Here is a 15,389-nt window from a genome sequence, read left to right on the forward strand (position 1 = left end):
TTAGAAACTACCAATGAGTGAAAAAGGTTCAATATTTAAAGATTTTGGAAAAAAGTCAACAAAAGTCAACCCTCAAACCCGCTTGGTCAAAATTCGAGATTCGAACCAAAATTCGATTACACATTCACCCTCGAGTCATGTTATGTGATTAGTTTCGAAATCCAACTTCGATTTGAGGTTTATATCCCAAATTTACAAAAAAATCTAATTCCACCCAAATCCCTAATTTCTACCATAAAAATTAGGGATTTAATATTGAAAACCTAAGAAATGTAATGGGTAATTGAAAAGAAATAGACTGAAGCTGCTTATCAAAAAATTAAGGAAAAATATTTCTTGGGGAAATCGCCTCTAGGGTGTTTAGGGTTGAGAGTTTGAAAGAAATGAGCTAAATCTCATTTTTCTTTCTTTTGTCCAGGCGCAGATGTCGCAATTGTGACCTCGGGTTCGCAATTGCGAACCCCACAAATGTGAAAAAGTCCTCGCAAATATGAAGAATTTGCACCTTTGTTGTCATCGCAATTGCGATGGTTTTGTTTGCAAATGTGAACTTGGACTTTCCGCAATTGCGACCATTTTGATCGCAAATGTGAACCAGTTCTGTGATGACCCGATATGTCATCTTACGATTTAAAACCTAAACATGTGATTCGAAGCCTAAAATAATCATATTTTAGCCTTTCTCGATTTGTGTGTGTAGTCGGGCGTCTTCCCGGAAAGCTTTTACGTTAAAAACTGAGAAAAATAAGAATTTTTGCATAAAACCTTCATTTGAGTTGACTTCGGCCAACATTTTGAGAAAACGGAGCTGGATTCGTATTTTAACGGTCCCGGTGGGTCCGTATCGTGATTTGGGACTTGGGCGTATGCCTGGAATTAAATTCGGAAGTCCCTAACTCGAGATATCGGATTTTGTTGAAATTTAAAAGCTAAAGACTTAATGAATTTGAAATAATTGACCCATAGTTGACTTTTTGGATATCGGGTTCGTATTTTGGTTCCGGAACCCAGTATAGGTCCAATACCATATATTATGACTTGTTTGTGAAATTTGGTGAGAAACGGAGTTGGTTTGACGTGATTCGGACATTCGGTTGTGAAAATAGAAGTTTTAATGTTTTCTTGAAAATTTCATTTGATTTGGTGTTTAATTCGTAGTTCTATGTGTTATTTTTGATATTTGATCGCGCAATCAAGTTCGTATGATATTTTTATACTTGTGTGCATGTTTGGTTTAGAGCCCCGAGGGTTCGGGTGAGTTTTGGATAGACTGCTGAATGAATTGAACTTAGAAATCATAGCTGGTGCATCAAACCTGCAGATTTCGCATTTGTGAGATATGGCTCGCAAATGCGAGCCTCGCATTTGCAAGTAGTGGGTTGGCGGTGGACCTTCGCATTTGCGAAGTTTTGGTCGCATTTGCGATCCTCTCTTATCCGCATTTGCGATAACAGCAGGCCTAGGGAAGTTTCGTATTTGCGAAGAAATTATCGCATTTGCGAACCCCATGTATTAAAGATTGGTGATTCTAGACGACACTGGTTTATTCTTGAGGCTGTGGTTATTATTTTCAGTTGGCTATTTAATTTTGTTCAGTATTCCCATTTTCTATCATTATTATATATTGTGTTCATGTTGTAGTGTAGGTGATCTGCCTTAGCCTCGTCACAACTTCGTCGAGGTTAGGCTCGGCACTTACCAGTACATAGGGTCGGTTGTACTGATACTACACTCTACACAATGCGCAAATTTTGGAGACGGTCCCAGCGGCGGGTACTAGAGAGCTCGGATTGGACAACCTACAGAGACTTGAGGTACAGCTGCTCAGTGCCCGCAACTCCTGAAGTCCCAGTCTTTATTTTTATTTAGCTGTGTATTTCATTCAGACAACTTTGTATTTATTTCAGCCCTTGTATGTATTACTCTAGAAGCTCGTGCACTTATGGTACCGGGTTCAGGGATTTATAGCAGATATTTTTACGGTTTTAGCTTCCGCATTTATATTTGGATTATTGCAGTTAAATCAGTTCTTCTTCATTAATTAAATTTAAATTGTTAAAAAGGATAAATTATTCTAACGTTGGCTTGCCTAGCAAGTGAAATGTTAGGCGCCATCACGGTTCCGACTGTGGAAATTTTGGGTCGTGACAGTTGGTATCAGAGCACTAGGTTACATAGGTCTCACGAGTCACGAGCAAACTTAGTAGAGTCTGGAGGATCGATACGGAGATGTGTGTACTTATATTCCGGAGGCTATGGAGTTTGGAATAGTTTTACTTCTATTCTTCTATGTCGTGCGATTTTATTCTATCATTGCTGATTGGACCCTTCTATTATGTTCTCTCGCAGATGGCGAGAATACGTACCACTTCTTCAGCTGAGCAGCAGCAGGAGCCCCCAGTGGCAGCTCCTACGAGGAGCAGAGGTCGAGGCCGAGGTCATGCCAGAGGCCAAGGCAGGGGCAGAGCTCAGCCCAGAGCTTGAGCAGCAGCACTAGCGGTGGAGCCTCAGGTAGAGTTTGATGAGAAGGTTCCAGCCCAGGCTGTGCCTGTCGGACTAGCTCAGGTCCTGGAGGGGTTCATTGCCACCCCAGTGCTTTAGGGTGCTTTGGTCCGTTTGGTGGGCCTTATGGAGAGTGTGGCCCAGACTGGCACATTCCCCATGGCACCAGCCGTCTCTTAGGCTGGAGGAGGAGAAAAGACTCCTACTACTCACTTTACGGAGCAGATGGCTCCTAGTATCAGACTCTAGCAGCTCATCCAATCGGAGTAGTTCAGCCGGTTGTTGCGGCACATGCCGGTGATGGGTCAGCTATGTCTTCTAAAGCTTTATGGAGATTGTACAGATTTACCAAGCTCTTCCCAGTTCACTTCAGTGGTGCTCCTTCAGAGGATCCCCAGGAGTATCTTGACAGTTGTTATGAGGTGCTACGGAACATGGGTATAGTGGAGACCAATGGGGTTGATTTTGCTGCATTTCAGATGTCAGGTTCCGCCAAGAAATGGTGGAGAGATTATTTGTTGACCAGACCAGCTGAATCGCCTTCTCTTACTTGGGACGAGTTCTCACAGTTCTTCTTAGAGAATTTTCTCCCTATCACATTGAGAGAGGAGCATCGTCCCTAGTTCGAGCGTCTCCAGCAGGGCAGTATGACTGTTACTCAGTACGCGACCTGTTTTATGGATTTGGCCTATCATGCTCTTCTTCTGCTTCCTACCAAAAGAGAGGGGGTGGGGAGGTTTATTGATGGACTTTCTCGGCCTATCAGATTGCAGATGGCTAAGGAGACTGGGAGTGAGATTTCTTTTCTGGCGGCTGCCAATGTCGCCAAGCGAGTCGAGATGGTTCTTGCTCAGGGAGTTCAAGGGTCTGACAAGAGACCTCGTCATTTCGGTAGGTTCAGCGATGCCTCATCTGGAGGCAGGGGTACTTTTGCTAGAGGCCATCCTCCTAGGCCGTTTCATTCAGCGCTTTAGGAATCCCACAGTGCTTTAGGGAGTCGTGGTCCTTATGTGCCTCATTTTGGACAGCCAACCTATAGTACACCATCAGCTCCTATCAGTGCACCCCCTATTCGGAGTTTCTACCGTGGCCATCCGGCCCTTCGGTTCAGTCTTAGTTTCTATCGCCACAGTACTAGGATGGATGTTTCGAGTGTGGTAGTTATGGGCATATCAGGAGGACCTGTACGGGATTATTGGGCGTCATGCCACAGCATCAGATTTCTCGTGCCATGGTTCCGGCACCAGTTGCTGCACCACCTGCTCAACCAGCCAGAGGTAGGGGTCAGGCAACCAGAGGTAGAGGCCAGATTGTTAGAGAGGTGGAAGTCAAGCTGTTAGAGGTGGAGGCCATCCAGCTAGAGGTCGTCCCCAGGATGTGGTTCAGGGTGGTAGGTCCCAACCCCGATGTTATGTTTTTTCAGTCAGGCCTGAGGATGAGTCATATGACATTGTTATCACAGGTACTGTTTCAGTCTGCAGTAGAGATGCTTTAGTTCTATTTGATCTGGGTTCTACTTACTCCTATGTGTCATCCTATTTTGCTTCATATTTGGTTGTGCCCCGTGATTCTTTGAGTACTCCTATTTATGTGTCCATACCTATGGGGGGATGACATTGTTGTAGATCGTATTTATCATTCATGTGTGGTCACTATTGGGAGTCTTGAGTCTAGTGTAGATCTTCTACTTCTCGATATGGTTGATTTTGATGTTATCTTGGGTATGGATTGGTTGTCACCTTATCATGTTATACTGGATTGTCATGCCAAGACGGTGACCTTAGCCTTGTCGGGGTTGCCTCGATTAGAGTGGAGGGGGACTCATGGTCATTCTACCAGCAGGGTTATCTCTTGTGTGAAGGCTTGACATATGGTCGAGAAGGGGTGTCTAGCTTATTTGGCTTATGTCCGCGATTCTAGTGCGAAAGTTCCTTCCATAAATTTAGTGTCAGTTGTTCGTGAGTTTCCAGAGGTGTTTCCTACATACCTGTCGGGGATGCCACCCGACATGGATATTGATTTCTGTATTGATTTGGCTCCGGGTACTCAGCCCATTTCCATTCTGCCATACCGTATGGCCCCGCGTAGAGTTGAAAGAATTGAAGGAACAGTTGCAAGATTTGCTTGATAATGGCTTAATTAGACCTAGTGTCTAGCCCTGGGGTGCACCTGCGTTGTTTGCGAAGAAAAAGGATGGATCGATGAGGATGTGCATAGATTATCGGCAGTTGAACAAAGTCACCATCAAGAAAAAGTATCCATTGCCGAGGATTGATGACTTATTTGATTAGCTTCTAGGAGCCAAGGTGTTTTCGAAGATTGATTTGAGATCTGGCTACCATCAGTTGAGAATTAGGGTATCCGATGTCCCTAAGACAGCGTTTCGGACTCGTTACGGGCATTATGAGTTTCTGGTGATGTCCTTTGGGCTGACAAATGCCCTAGCAACATTCATGGATTTGATGAATCGAGTGTTTAAGACCTAACTGGACTCTTTTGTGATTGTGTTTATTGATGATATCTTGATCTACTCCCACAGTCGAGAGGAGCATGAGAAGCATCTTAGGATTGTGATTGAGACTCTGAGAGACAGCCATTTATATGCTAAATTTTCAAAGTGCTAGTTTTGGTTGGATTCAGTCGCTTTCTTGGGCCATGTTGTATCAATATAGGGCATTCAGGTAGATGCTAAGAAGATTGAGGGAGTTCAGAACTGGTCTAGACCTACTTCAGCCACGGAGATCAGGAGTATCTTAGGTTTGGCGGGCTATTATCGTCGGTTTGTAAAGGGGTTTTCATCTATAACAGCCTCGTTAACCAGGTTGACCTAGAAGGGTTCCCCGTTCAGATGGTCAGATGAGTGTGAGGCGAGCTTTCAGAATTTTAAGACTGCTTTGACTACAGCACCGGTGTTGGTATTGCCCACAGGTTCAGATTCTAATACAGTATATTGTGATGTGTCCTATGTAGTGCTCGGTGTTGTATTGATGCAAGAGGGAAGGGTGATTGCATATGCGTCGTGGCAGTTGAAGGTTCACGAGAAGAATTACCATGTTCATGACTTAGAGTTGGCAATCATTGTTCATGCGTTGAAGATTTGGAGGCACTATCTTTACGGCATGTTGTGTGAGGTATTCATGGATCATCGGAGTTTGCAGTACTTGTTCAAACAAAAGGATCTCAATTTGAGGCAGATGAGGTGGTTGGATCTATTGAAAGACTATGATATCAACATTTGTATCATCCCAGAAAGGCCAATGTGGTGGCCAATGCCTTGGGTAGAAAGGCAGCGAGTATGGGCAGCCTTGCGTTCATTCCAGTCGGTGAGAGGCCGCTTGCATAAGATGTTCAGACTTTAGCCAACCAGTTTGTGAGGTTGGATATTTCAGAGCCCAGTTGTGTTCTAGCTTGTACAGTCGCTTGGTCTTCTTTGATTGGGCACATCAGAGATCAGCAGTATGACAACCCTCATTTATTGGTCCTTAAGGGAACGGTACGGCACGGTGGTGCCAAGCAGGTTACCATTGGAGATGACAAAGTTTTGAGGATGCAGAGTCATGTTTGTGTGCCTAATGTGGATGGACTTCGTAAGTTGATTCTTGAGGAGGCCTACAGTTCCCAATATTCTATTCATCCGGGCACTGCCAAGATATATCAGGACTTGCGGCAGCATTATTGGTGATGGAGGATGAAGAAGGATATAGTTGCTTATGTAGCTCGGTGTCTAAATTGTCAGCAAGTAAAGTATGAGCATTTGAGACCTGGTGGTTTGCTTCAGAAGATAGAGATTCCTGAGTGGAAGTGGGAGCGTATCACTATGGATTTTGTTGTTAGACTCCCACATACTCAGAGGAAGTTTGATGCAGTTTGGGTCATTGTGGATAGGCTGACCAAGTCAGCGCATTTCATTCATGTGGTGGTTACCTATTCTTCAGAGCGGTTGGCGGATATTTATATCCGTGAGATCGTCCGTCTTCATGGTGTGCCCATGTCTATCATTTTTGATCGAGGTATGCAGTTCACCGCACACTTCTGGAGGGCAGTACAACGTGAGTTGGGCATGGGAGTTGAGTTGAGCACAACGTTTCATCCTCAAATGGATGGACTGTTTGAGCGCACTATTCGGATATTGGAGGATATGCTTCATGTATGTGTCATAGACTTCGGAGGATCATGGGATCAGTTCTTGCCCCTTGCAGAGTTTGCCTACAATAACAGCTACCAGTCGAGCATTCAGATGGCTCCCTATGAGGCATTATATGGTAGGCGGTGTCGATTGCCGGTTGTATGGTTTGAGCCGGGGGAGGCTCGGTTATTAGGTACAGATTTGATGCAGGATGTTTTGGATAAGGTCAAGATTATTCAGGATAGACTTCGCACTCAGTCCAGGCAGAAGAGTTATGCCGATCGTAGAGCTCGTGATGTTGCATTCATGGTCGGGGAGAGAGTGTTGCTCCGGGGGTCACCTATGAAGGGTGTAATGAGGTTCGGAAAGAATGGCAAGTTGAGCCCTACGTATATCAGGCCCTTTGAGATTCTGGAGAGAGTGAGAGAGGTGACATACAAGCTTACGTTGCCACCGGGGTTATCATTAGTTCATCTGGTGTTCCATGTGTCCATGCTTCGGAAGTATCACGACGATCTGTCCCATGTGTTACATTTCAGCCCTGTCCAGTTGGACAAGGATTTGACTTATGAGGAGGAGCCGATGGCTATTCTAGACCGGTAGGTTCGTCAGTTGAGGTCGAAGAGTTATCCTTCAGTCCGAGTGCAGTACAGAGGTCAGCCCATCGAGGCAGCTACTTGGGAGTCCGAGTCGGATATGCGGATTAGATATCCCCACCTTTTCACTAGTTCAGGTACTTTTCTATGTCCGTTCGAGGACGAACGGTTGTTTTATAGGTGGAGAATGTGATGTCCCCATAGGTCATCTTATGTTTTAAAACCTAATTATGTGAACTGAACCCTTAAAAATCATGTTTTAACCTTCCTCGATTTGCGTGTGTGGTCCGGTCGTCTTCCCATAAAGCTTTTATGTTAAAAACTTAGAAAAATGAGAATTTTTGCCTAAAAACTTTATTTGAGTTGATTTCGATCAATATTTTGAGCAAACAGACCCAGATTCGTGTTTTGATGATCCCGGCGGGTCCATATCATGATTTGGGACGTAGGCGTATGCCCGGAATCGAATTCGGATGTCCCTAGCCCGAGATATTAGACTTTGTTGAAATTTGAAAGCTAAAGGCTTAATGAATTTGAAATATTTGACCCATAGTTGACTTTTTGGATATCAGGTCCGTATTTTGGTTCCGAAACTCGGTATAGGTCCAATACCATATTTATGGCTTGTATGTGAAATTTGGTGAGAAACGGATTTGGTTTGACATGATTCGGACGTCCGGTTGTGAAAATAGAAGTTTCAAAGTTTTCTTGATAATTTTATTTGATTTGGTGTTCAATTCGTAGTTCTAGGTGTTATTTTTGCGATTTGATCGCGCGAACAAGTTCGTATGATATTTTTAGACTTGTGTGCATGTTTGGTTTGGAGCCCCGAGGGCTCAGGTGAGTTTCGGATAGGTTACAGGTTGAATTGAACTTAGAAAATCATAGCTAGTGCAATAGAACTGCAGATTTCGCATTTCCAAGATCTGGCTCGCAAATGCGGGCCTCGCATTTGCGAGCAATGGGCTAGGGGTGGACTTTCGCATTTGCGAAGTTTTGGTCGCATTTGCGATCCTCTCTTATCCGCATTTGCGAACACTTGTTCGCATTTGTGATGACAACAGATGTAGGGCAGTTTCGCATTTGCGAAGAAATTATTGCATTTGCGAATCCCAGGTCACAAATGTGACACTTGCAACTGATCAAAACTTGACTTAGAAGGGAGTTTTGGTTAATTCTTCAAATTTTTAAACTCAAGAACCCTAGAGGCGATTTTCCAAAGAACTTTTCTTCCCCCAAAACATTGGAAGTGATTCTAAACTAGTTTCTTTCAATCTTTCATTACATTTCACAAGTTTTAAACCTAAAATCTAGTGTTTTCCTGATGAAAATTTGGGGGGGGGGGGGGAGAAATTGGGGATTTGGTAAATTGGGAATTTATACCTCAAATTGAGGTCAGATTCCAAAATAAATTACACAATCGGGCTCGGGGGTGAATGTGTAATCAAGTTTTGGTCCGAATTTTGGGTTTAGACCAAGCGGGACCGGGAGTTGACTTTTGTTGACTTTTTCAATACTGACCTGAATTGGATCTTGGGGGGTTGGGTAGAAATTGGGGATTTGGTAAATTGGGAATTTAGACCTCAAATTGAGGTCAGATTCCAAAACAAATTACACAATCGGGCTTGGGGGTGAATGTGTAATCAAGTTTTGGTCCGAATTTTGGGTTTAGACCAAGCGGGACCGGGAGTTGACTTTTGTTGACTTTTTCAATACTGACCTGAATTGGATCTTGGGGGGTTGGGTAGAAATTGGGGATTTGGTAAATTGGGAATTTAGACCTCAAATTGAGGTCAGATTCCAAAACAAATTACACAATCGGGCTCGGGGGTGAATGCGTAATCAGGTTTTGGTCCGAATTTTGGGTTTAGACCAAGCGGGACCGGGAGTTGACTTTTTCAATACTGACCTGAATTGGATCTTTTGCAATCGTGGGTAATTTCTAATGCTTATTTTGAATCATTTGGTTGGTAATTTGCTAGATATTGTTGGTTCTGAGGCTTGTTTGAAAGGTAAAGTTGTGGTTGAGCTTTGAATGGTCTTTGGAGCGAGGTAAGTGATGTGTCTAACCTTAACTTGAGAGAATTAGGAACCCTCAGACTATTTGCTATGTGAATTTCATGTGAGCGACGTATATGTGAGGTGACAAGTGCCTATGCGTCGCCAGATTATCTGTTTTCCCCTGTTTCCTCGTGCTTCTTATATTATCTCTTTCCCTGTCTTAGTTGTAATATGCTCTAAATGTGTTTACATGCCTAACTGCTACTTGTAATCATTGTTTCCTCTTGTTCATGATATTAGTTCTTTCCATAGTTTCATACTCTCCTACTACTTGCTCAAGTTGGTTTATCTGTACCTTGTAGTTATAAATTCTGGATTGGTCTAGCTGTGTAGTATAACTTATTCAGATTATCATATTGCACAAGGTTTCCTATTTGTTGAGTTTGGTGTTTTGGAATTGTAAAGGGTTTTTCTATGATTTGAATTGTGAGTTTTACTATGCTTATTGAGTATGTGATATTGATATGGTGGGATCGGGTTGCACGCCGCAATAGGTGAAATAAGGGTGATATGTTGAGGAGGAATAAGGGTGAATTTGTACTATATAGTGGGATCGGGTTGCACGCCGCAACATGTGAAATAAGGGTGATATATTGATGTAGAATAAGGGTGAATTTGTACTATACGGTAGGATCGGATTGCACGCCGCAACAGGTGGAATAAGGGTGGATTGACAAGGTGAAATAAGGGTGAATTATGATACTAATATTGACATATGGTGGGATCGGGTTGCGCGAATATATATATATATACATACACTATCTACTGTTGTTGATATCGTTACGGTGAAATAAGGGAGGAATTTGTGTTATCTAATGGGATTGGGTTGCGCGCCGCAACAACCTATGTATTTCCATTTCTTGAGCTGTGTTGGTTTTCTTTTGGTATTTGTATTTGAATTATTAAAGATTGGTGATTCTTGACGATAATAGTTTATTCTTGAGGTTGTGGTTATTATTTTCAGTTGGTTGTTTAATTCTGTTCAGTATTCCAATTTTCTGTCATGATTTATACTGCGTTCAGGTTGTAGTGTAGGTGACCCGCCTTAGCCTCGTCACTACTTCGTTGAGGTTAGGCTCGACACTTATCAGTATATGGGGTCGGTTGTACTGATACTACACTCTACACACTGTGCAGATTTTGGAGACGATCCCAGCGGCGACTACTAGAGAGCTCGGATTGGACAGCCTGCAGAGACTTCAGGTATAACTGCTCAGCGCCCGCAACTCCTGAAGTCCCCGACTTTATTATTATTTAGCTGTGTATTTTCATTCAGGCAGCTTTGTATTTATTTCATCCCCTTGTATGTATTACTCTAGAAACTCATGCACTTGTGACATCGGGTTCAGAGATTTGTAGTAGATATTTTTACGGTTTTAGCTTCCGCATTTATATTTGGATTATTGCAGTTAAATTGGTTCTTCTTCATTAATTAAGTTTAAATTATTAAAAAGGATAAATTATTCTAACGTTGGCTTGCCTAACAAGTGAAATATTAGGCGACATCATGGTCCCAACGGTGAGAAATTCGGATCATGACAAGTTCCCTCCCAGCACTTCATTGCAAATTCGGACCTGGTACTATCGCAATTGTGAGACAAATCTCGCAAATGCGATAACTGTTCCTATGCAAAAGAAAAAAATAACAATCTCCTAACTCTATCAACCACTCCGCCACGCGTCCGAAACTCACCCGAGCCCTCTGGACCAAACATGCACACAAGTGTAATGACTTCATACGAACCCGCACGCGCGATCAAAATACCAAAGTAACACCTAGAAACTATGAATTAGACACCAAAACAAATGGAATTTTCAAAGAAACTTAAAAACGTTCAATTTTTCAACAAGACGTCCGAATCATGTCAAATCAACTCCGTTTTGCACCAAATTTTGCAGACAAGTCATAAATACTGAAATGAACCTATACCAAGTTCCAGAACCGAAACCTGAACCCGGCAAAGTCAACTTACAGTCAAACTTAAGAATTCTTTAAAACTTTAGATTTCTAGTTTTCAAGAATTGCGTTAATTCAAGTTAGGGACTTACGAATTCGATTCCGGGCATACGCCCAAATCCCAAATTATGATATGGACCCATCGGGACGTCAAAATACTAATTCGGGTCCGTTCTCAAAACGCTGATCGAAGTCAACTTAGATGGATTTTAAGGCATGATTTCACATTTTCATCAATTTTCTCGTAAAAACCTTCTGAAAAAAAGGAAACAGACTGTGTACGCAAATCAAGAAAGGCTAAACAGAGCTATTTGAGATCTTAGAACATAAAATTGAAAGGTAAAACTATAAATAACCTATCGGGTCATCACATTCTCCACCTCTAAAATAAACGTTCGTCCTCGAACGAACATAGAAAGGTATCTGGACTAGTAAAAAGGTATGAATATCCAATCCACATGTTCGGCTCAGACTCCCATGTGAATGCCTTGATCAGCTGACCTCTCCACTGCACTCAAACTGAATGATAACTCTAAGACCTCAATTGTCGGACCTGCTAGGCTTGAATAACCACCGGCTCCTCCTCATAAGTCAAATCCTTGTCCAATTGGACTGAGCTAAAATCTAACACATGGGATGGATCACCGTGATACTTCGGAGCATGAACACATGGAACACCGGATGGACAACTGATAAACTGGGTGGCAATGCGAGCCTGTATGCCACCTCACCCACTCTCTCAAGAATCTCAAAGGGTTTAATATACCTAGGGCTCAACTTGCCCTTCTTTTCGAACCTCATCAAACCCTTCATGGGTGAATCCCAGATCAATACACTCTCTCCAACCATGAATGTAACATCACTAAATCTACGGTCATCATAACTCTTCTGCCTAGATTAAACGGTGTGAAGTCAATCCTGAATAATTTTGACCTTGTCCAAGGCATCATGTACCAAATCTGTACTCAACAACCGAGCCTACCCCAGCTCAAACTATCCAACTGGAGAACGGTACTGCCTCATATATAATGCCTCATAAGGATCCATCTAAATGCTCGACTGGCAGCTGTTGTTATAGGAAAACTCCGCAAGTAGCAAGAACTGATCCCAATAACCCCCGAAATCCATAACACAAGCGCGAAGCATATCCTCAAATATTTGAATAATGAGCTCAAACTTTCTGTTTGTTTGGGGATGAAATGTTATGCTCAACTCAACCCGCGTGCCTAACTTACGTTGTACGACCCTCTAGAAGTATGAGGTGAATTGTGTACCTCAGTCAGAAATGATAGACATTGGCACTCCGTGAAGACGGACGATCTCGCGAATGTAGATCTCAGCTAACCGCTCTGAAGAATATGTCATTGCCACTGGAATGAAATGTGCCGACTTGGTCAGTCTGTCCACAATGACCCATACCACGTCGAACTTATTTTGAGTCCGTGGGAGTCCAATAACAAAATTCATAGTGATACGCTCCTAGTTCCACTCAGGAATCTCTAACCTCTGAAGCAAACGACCATGCCTTTGATGCTCGTACTTTACTTGATGACAATTTAGACATTGAGCTACATATGCAACTATATCCTTCTTCATCCTCCTCCACGGATAATGCTGCCTCAAGTCGTGATACATCTTGGCGGCACCTGAATAGAATACCGGGAACTGTGGGCCTCTTCAAGAATCAACTCACAAAACTCGTCCACATTGGGCAGACAAATACAGCCTTACATCCGCAAAATCCCATCATCTCCAACAGTAACATGCTTGGCACCACCGTGTCGCACCGTGTCCTTGAGGTCAAGCGAATGGGAATCATCATACTGACGCTCTTTGATGCGCTCATACAAGGAAGACTATGCGACTGTGCAAGCTAGAACACGACTGGGATCCGAAATATCTAACCTCACAAACTGATTGGCCAACGCCTGAACATCTGCTGCAAGCAGTCTCTCACCAACTGGGATGTACGCAAGGCTACCCATACTCACTACCTTTCTACTCAAGGCATCGGCCACCACATTGGCCTTCTTAGGATGATACAAAATGGTGATATCATAGTCTTTCAACAGCTCCAACCACCTCCTCTGCCTCAAGTTGAGATCCTTTTGCTAGAACAAATATTGTATAATCCGATGATCCGTAAATATCTTACACGACACGCCGTAAAGACAGTGCCACCAAATCTTCAGCGCATGAACAATTGTTGCCAACTCTAAGTCATGAACATGGTAATTTTTCTCATGAACCTTCAACTGTCGTGACGCGTATGCAATCACCCTGCCATCCCACATCAATACTGCAGCGAGCCCAATACGATATGCATCACAGTACACCATGTAGGATCCTGAACCTGTGGGCAACACCAATACTGACACTATAGTCAAAGCAGTCTTGAGCTTCTGAAAGCTCAACTCACACTCATCTGAACATCTGAATGGGTCACCCTTCTGGGTCAATCTTGTCAATGGGGCTACTATGGATGAAAAACCCTCCACGAACCGGCGATAATAACCCACCAAAACCAGAAAACTCTGGATCTCTGTAGCTGAAGTAGGTCTAGGCCAATTCTGAACTGCCTTAATCTTCTTAGGATCCACCTTTATACCCTCTGCCGATACCACATGCACAAAAAGGCGACTGAATCTAACCAAAACTCACACTTTGAGAACTTGGCATATAACTAGCTATCTCTCAGAGTCTGAAGTACCATACGAAGATATTGCTCATGCTCCTCTCAACTGTGGTAGTAGATCAAGATATCATCAATGAATACAATTACAAAAGAATCCAAGTATGGCTTGAACACCCGGTTCATCAAATCCATAAATGTTACTGAGGCATATGTCAACCCGAATGACATCACTAGGAACTTATAATACCTATACCGAATCCAAAAGCCGTCTTAGGGACATCAAATGCCCTAATCTTCAACTGATGGTAACCAAACCTTAAATCAATCTTCGAAAACACCTTGGCACCCTCAAGTTGATCAAATAAGTCATAAATCCTCGATAACAGATACTTGTTCTTGATAGTGTCTTTGTTCAATTGCCGATAGTCTATACATATCCTTATCGACCCATCTTTCTCCTTCACGAACAATACCGCCGCACCATAGGGCAAGACACTAGGTCTAATGAAGCCCTTATCAAGCAAATCCTGCAATTTCTCCTTCAACTCCGGCGGGGCCATACAGTATGGTGGAATAGCAATAGGTTGAGTGCCCGGAGCCAAAGCAACATAGAAGTCAATATCTCTGTCGGGTGGCATCCCCGACAGATCTGCAGAAAATACCTCTGGAAACTCACGAACGACTGGTACTGAATCCATGAAAGGAACCTTAGTACTAGAATCATGGACATAGGCCAAATAAGATAGACGTCCCTTATCGAACATACATCGAGCATTCACATAAGAACTAACTTTGCTGGTAGAGTGGCCAAGAGTCCCTCTCCACTCTAATCGAGACAACCCCGACATGGCTAAGGTCACCGTCTTGGCGTGACATTCCAATATAACATGATAAGGTGACATCCAATCCATACCAAGATAACATCGAAATCTACCATATCAAGACGTAGAAGATTTACGCTTATCTCAAAACTCCCAATAGTAATCACACACAAGCGATAGACACAATCTACAACAATAGAATCTCCCACCTGCGTGGATACATATGCAGGAGCACTCAAAGAATCACGAGGCATAACCAAATATGAAGTAAAATAGGATGACACATAGGAATAAGTAGATCCCAGATCAAATAGAACGGAAGCATCTATATAGAAAACTGGAATAATACATGTGATAACGACGTTAGATGACTCGGCCTCAGGTCTAGTTGGGAAAGCATAACATCGGGGCTGAGGCCCACCACTCTGAACTACGTCTCTAGGATGGCCTCTAGCTGGCTGGCCTTCACCTCTAACGTCCTGACCTCCGCCTCTGGCTACCTGACCCCTCCCTCCAACTGGATGAGCGGGCGGTGGAGAAACAAGTGCCAGAATTATGACACGAGAACCCTGTTGCTGCACGCTGCCCTGTGACCGTGGGGCAAAATCTAGCAATATGCCTCGGATCACCATAAGTATAACAAGCCATTGGTTGTTGTGACTGCTGACCATGAAACTGGCCTTGTCGACCT

The sequence above is a fragment of the Nicotiana tabacum genome, chromosome 17 (genome assembly GCF_000715075.1).
Source record: "Nicotiana tabacum cultivar K326 chromosome 17, ASM71507v2, whole genome shotgun sequence".
Lineage (NCBI taxonomy): Eukaryota > Viridiplantae > Streptophyta > Magnoliopsida > Solanales > Solanaceae > Nicotiana > Nicotiana tabacum.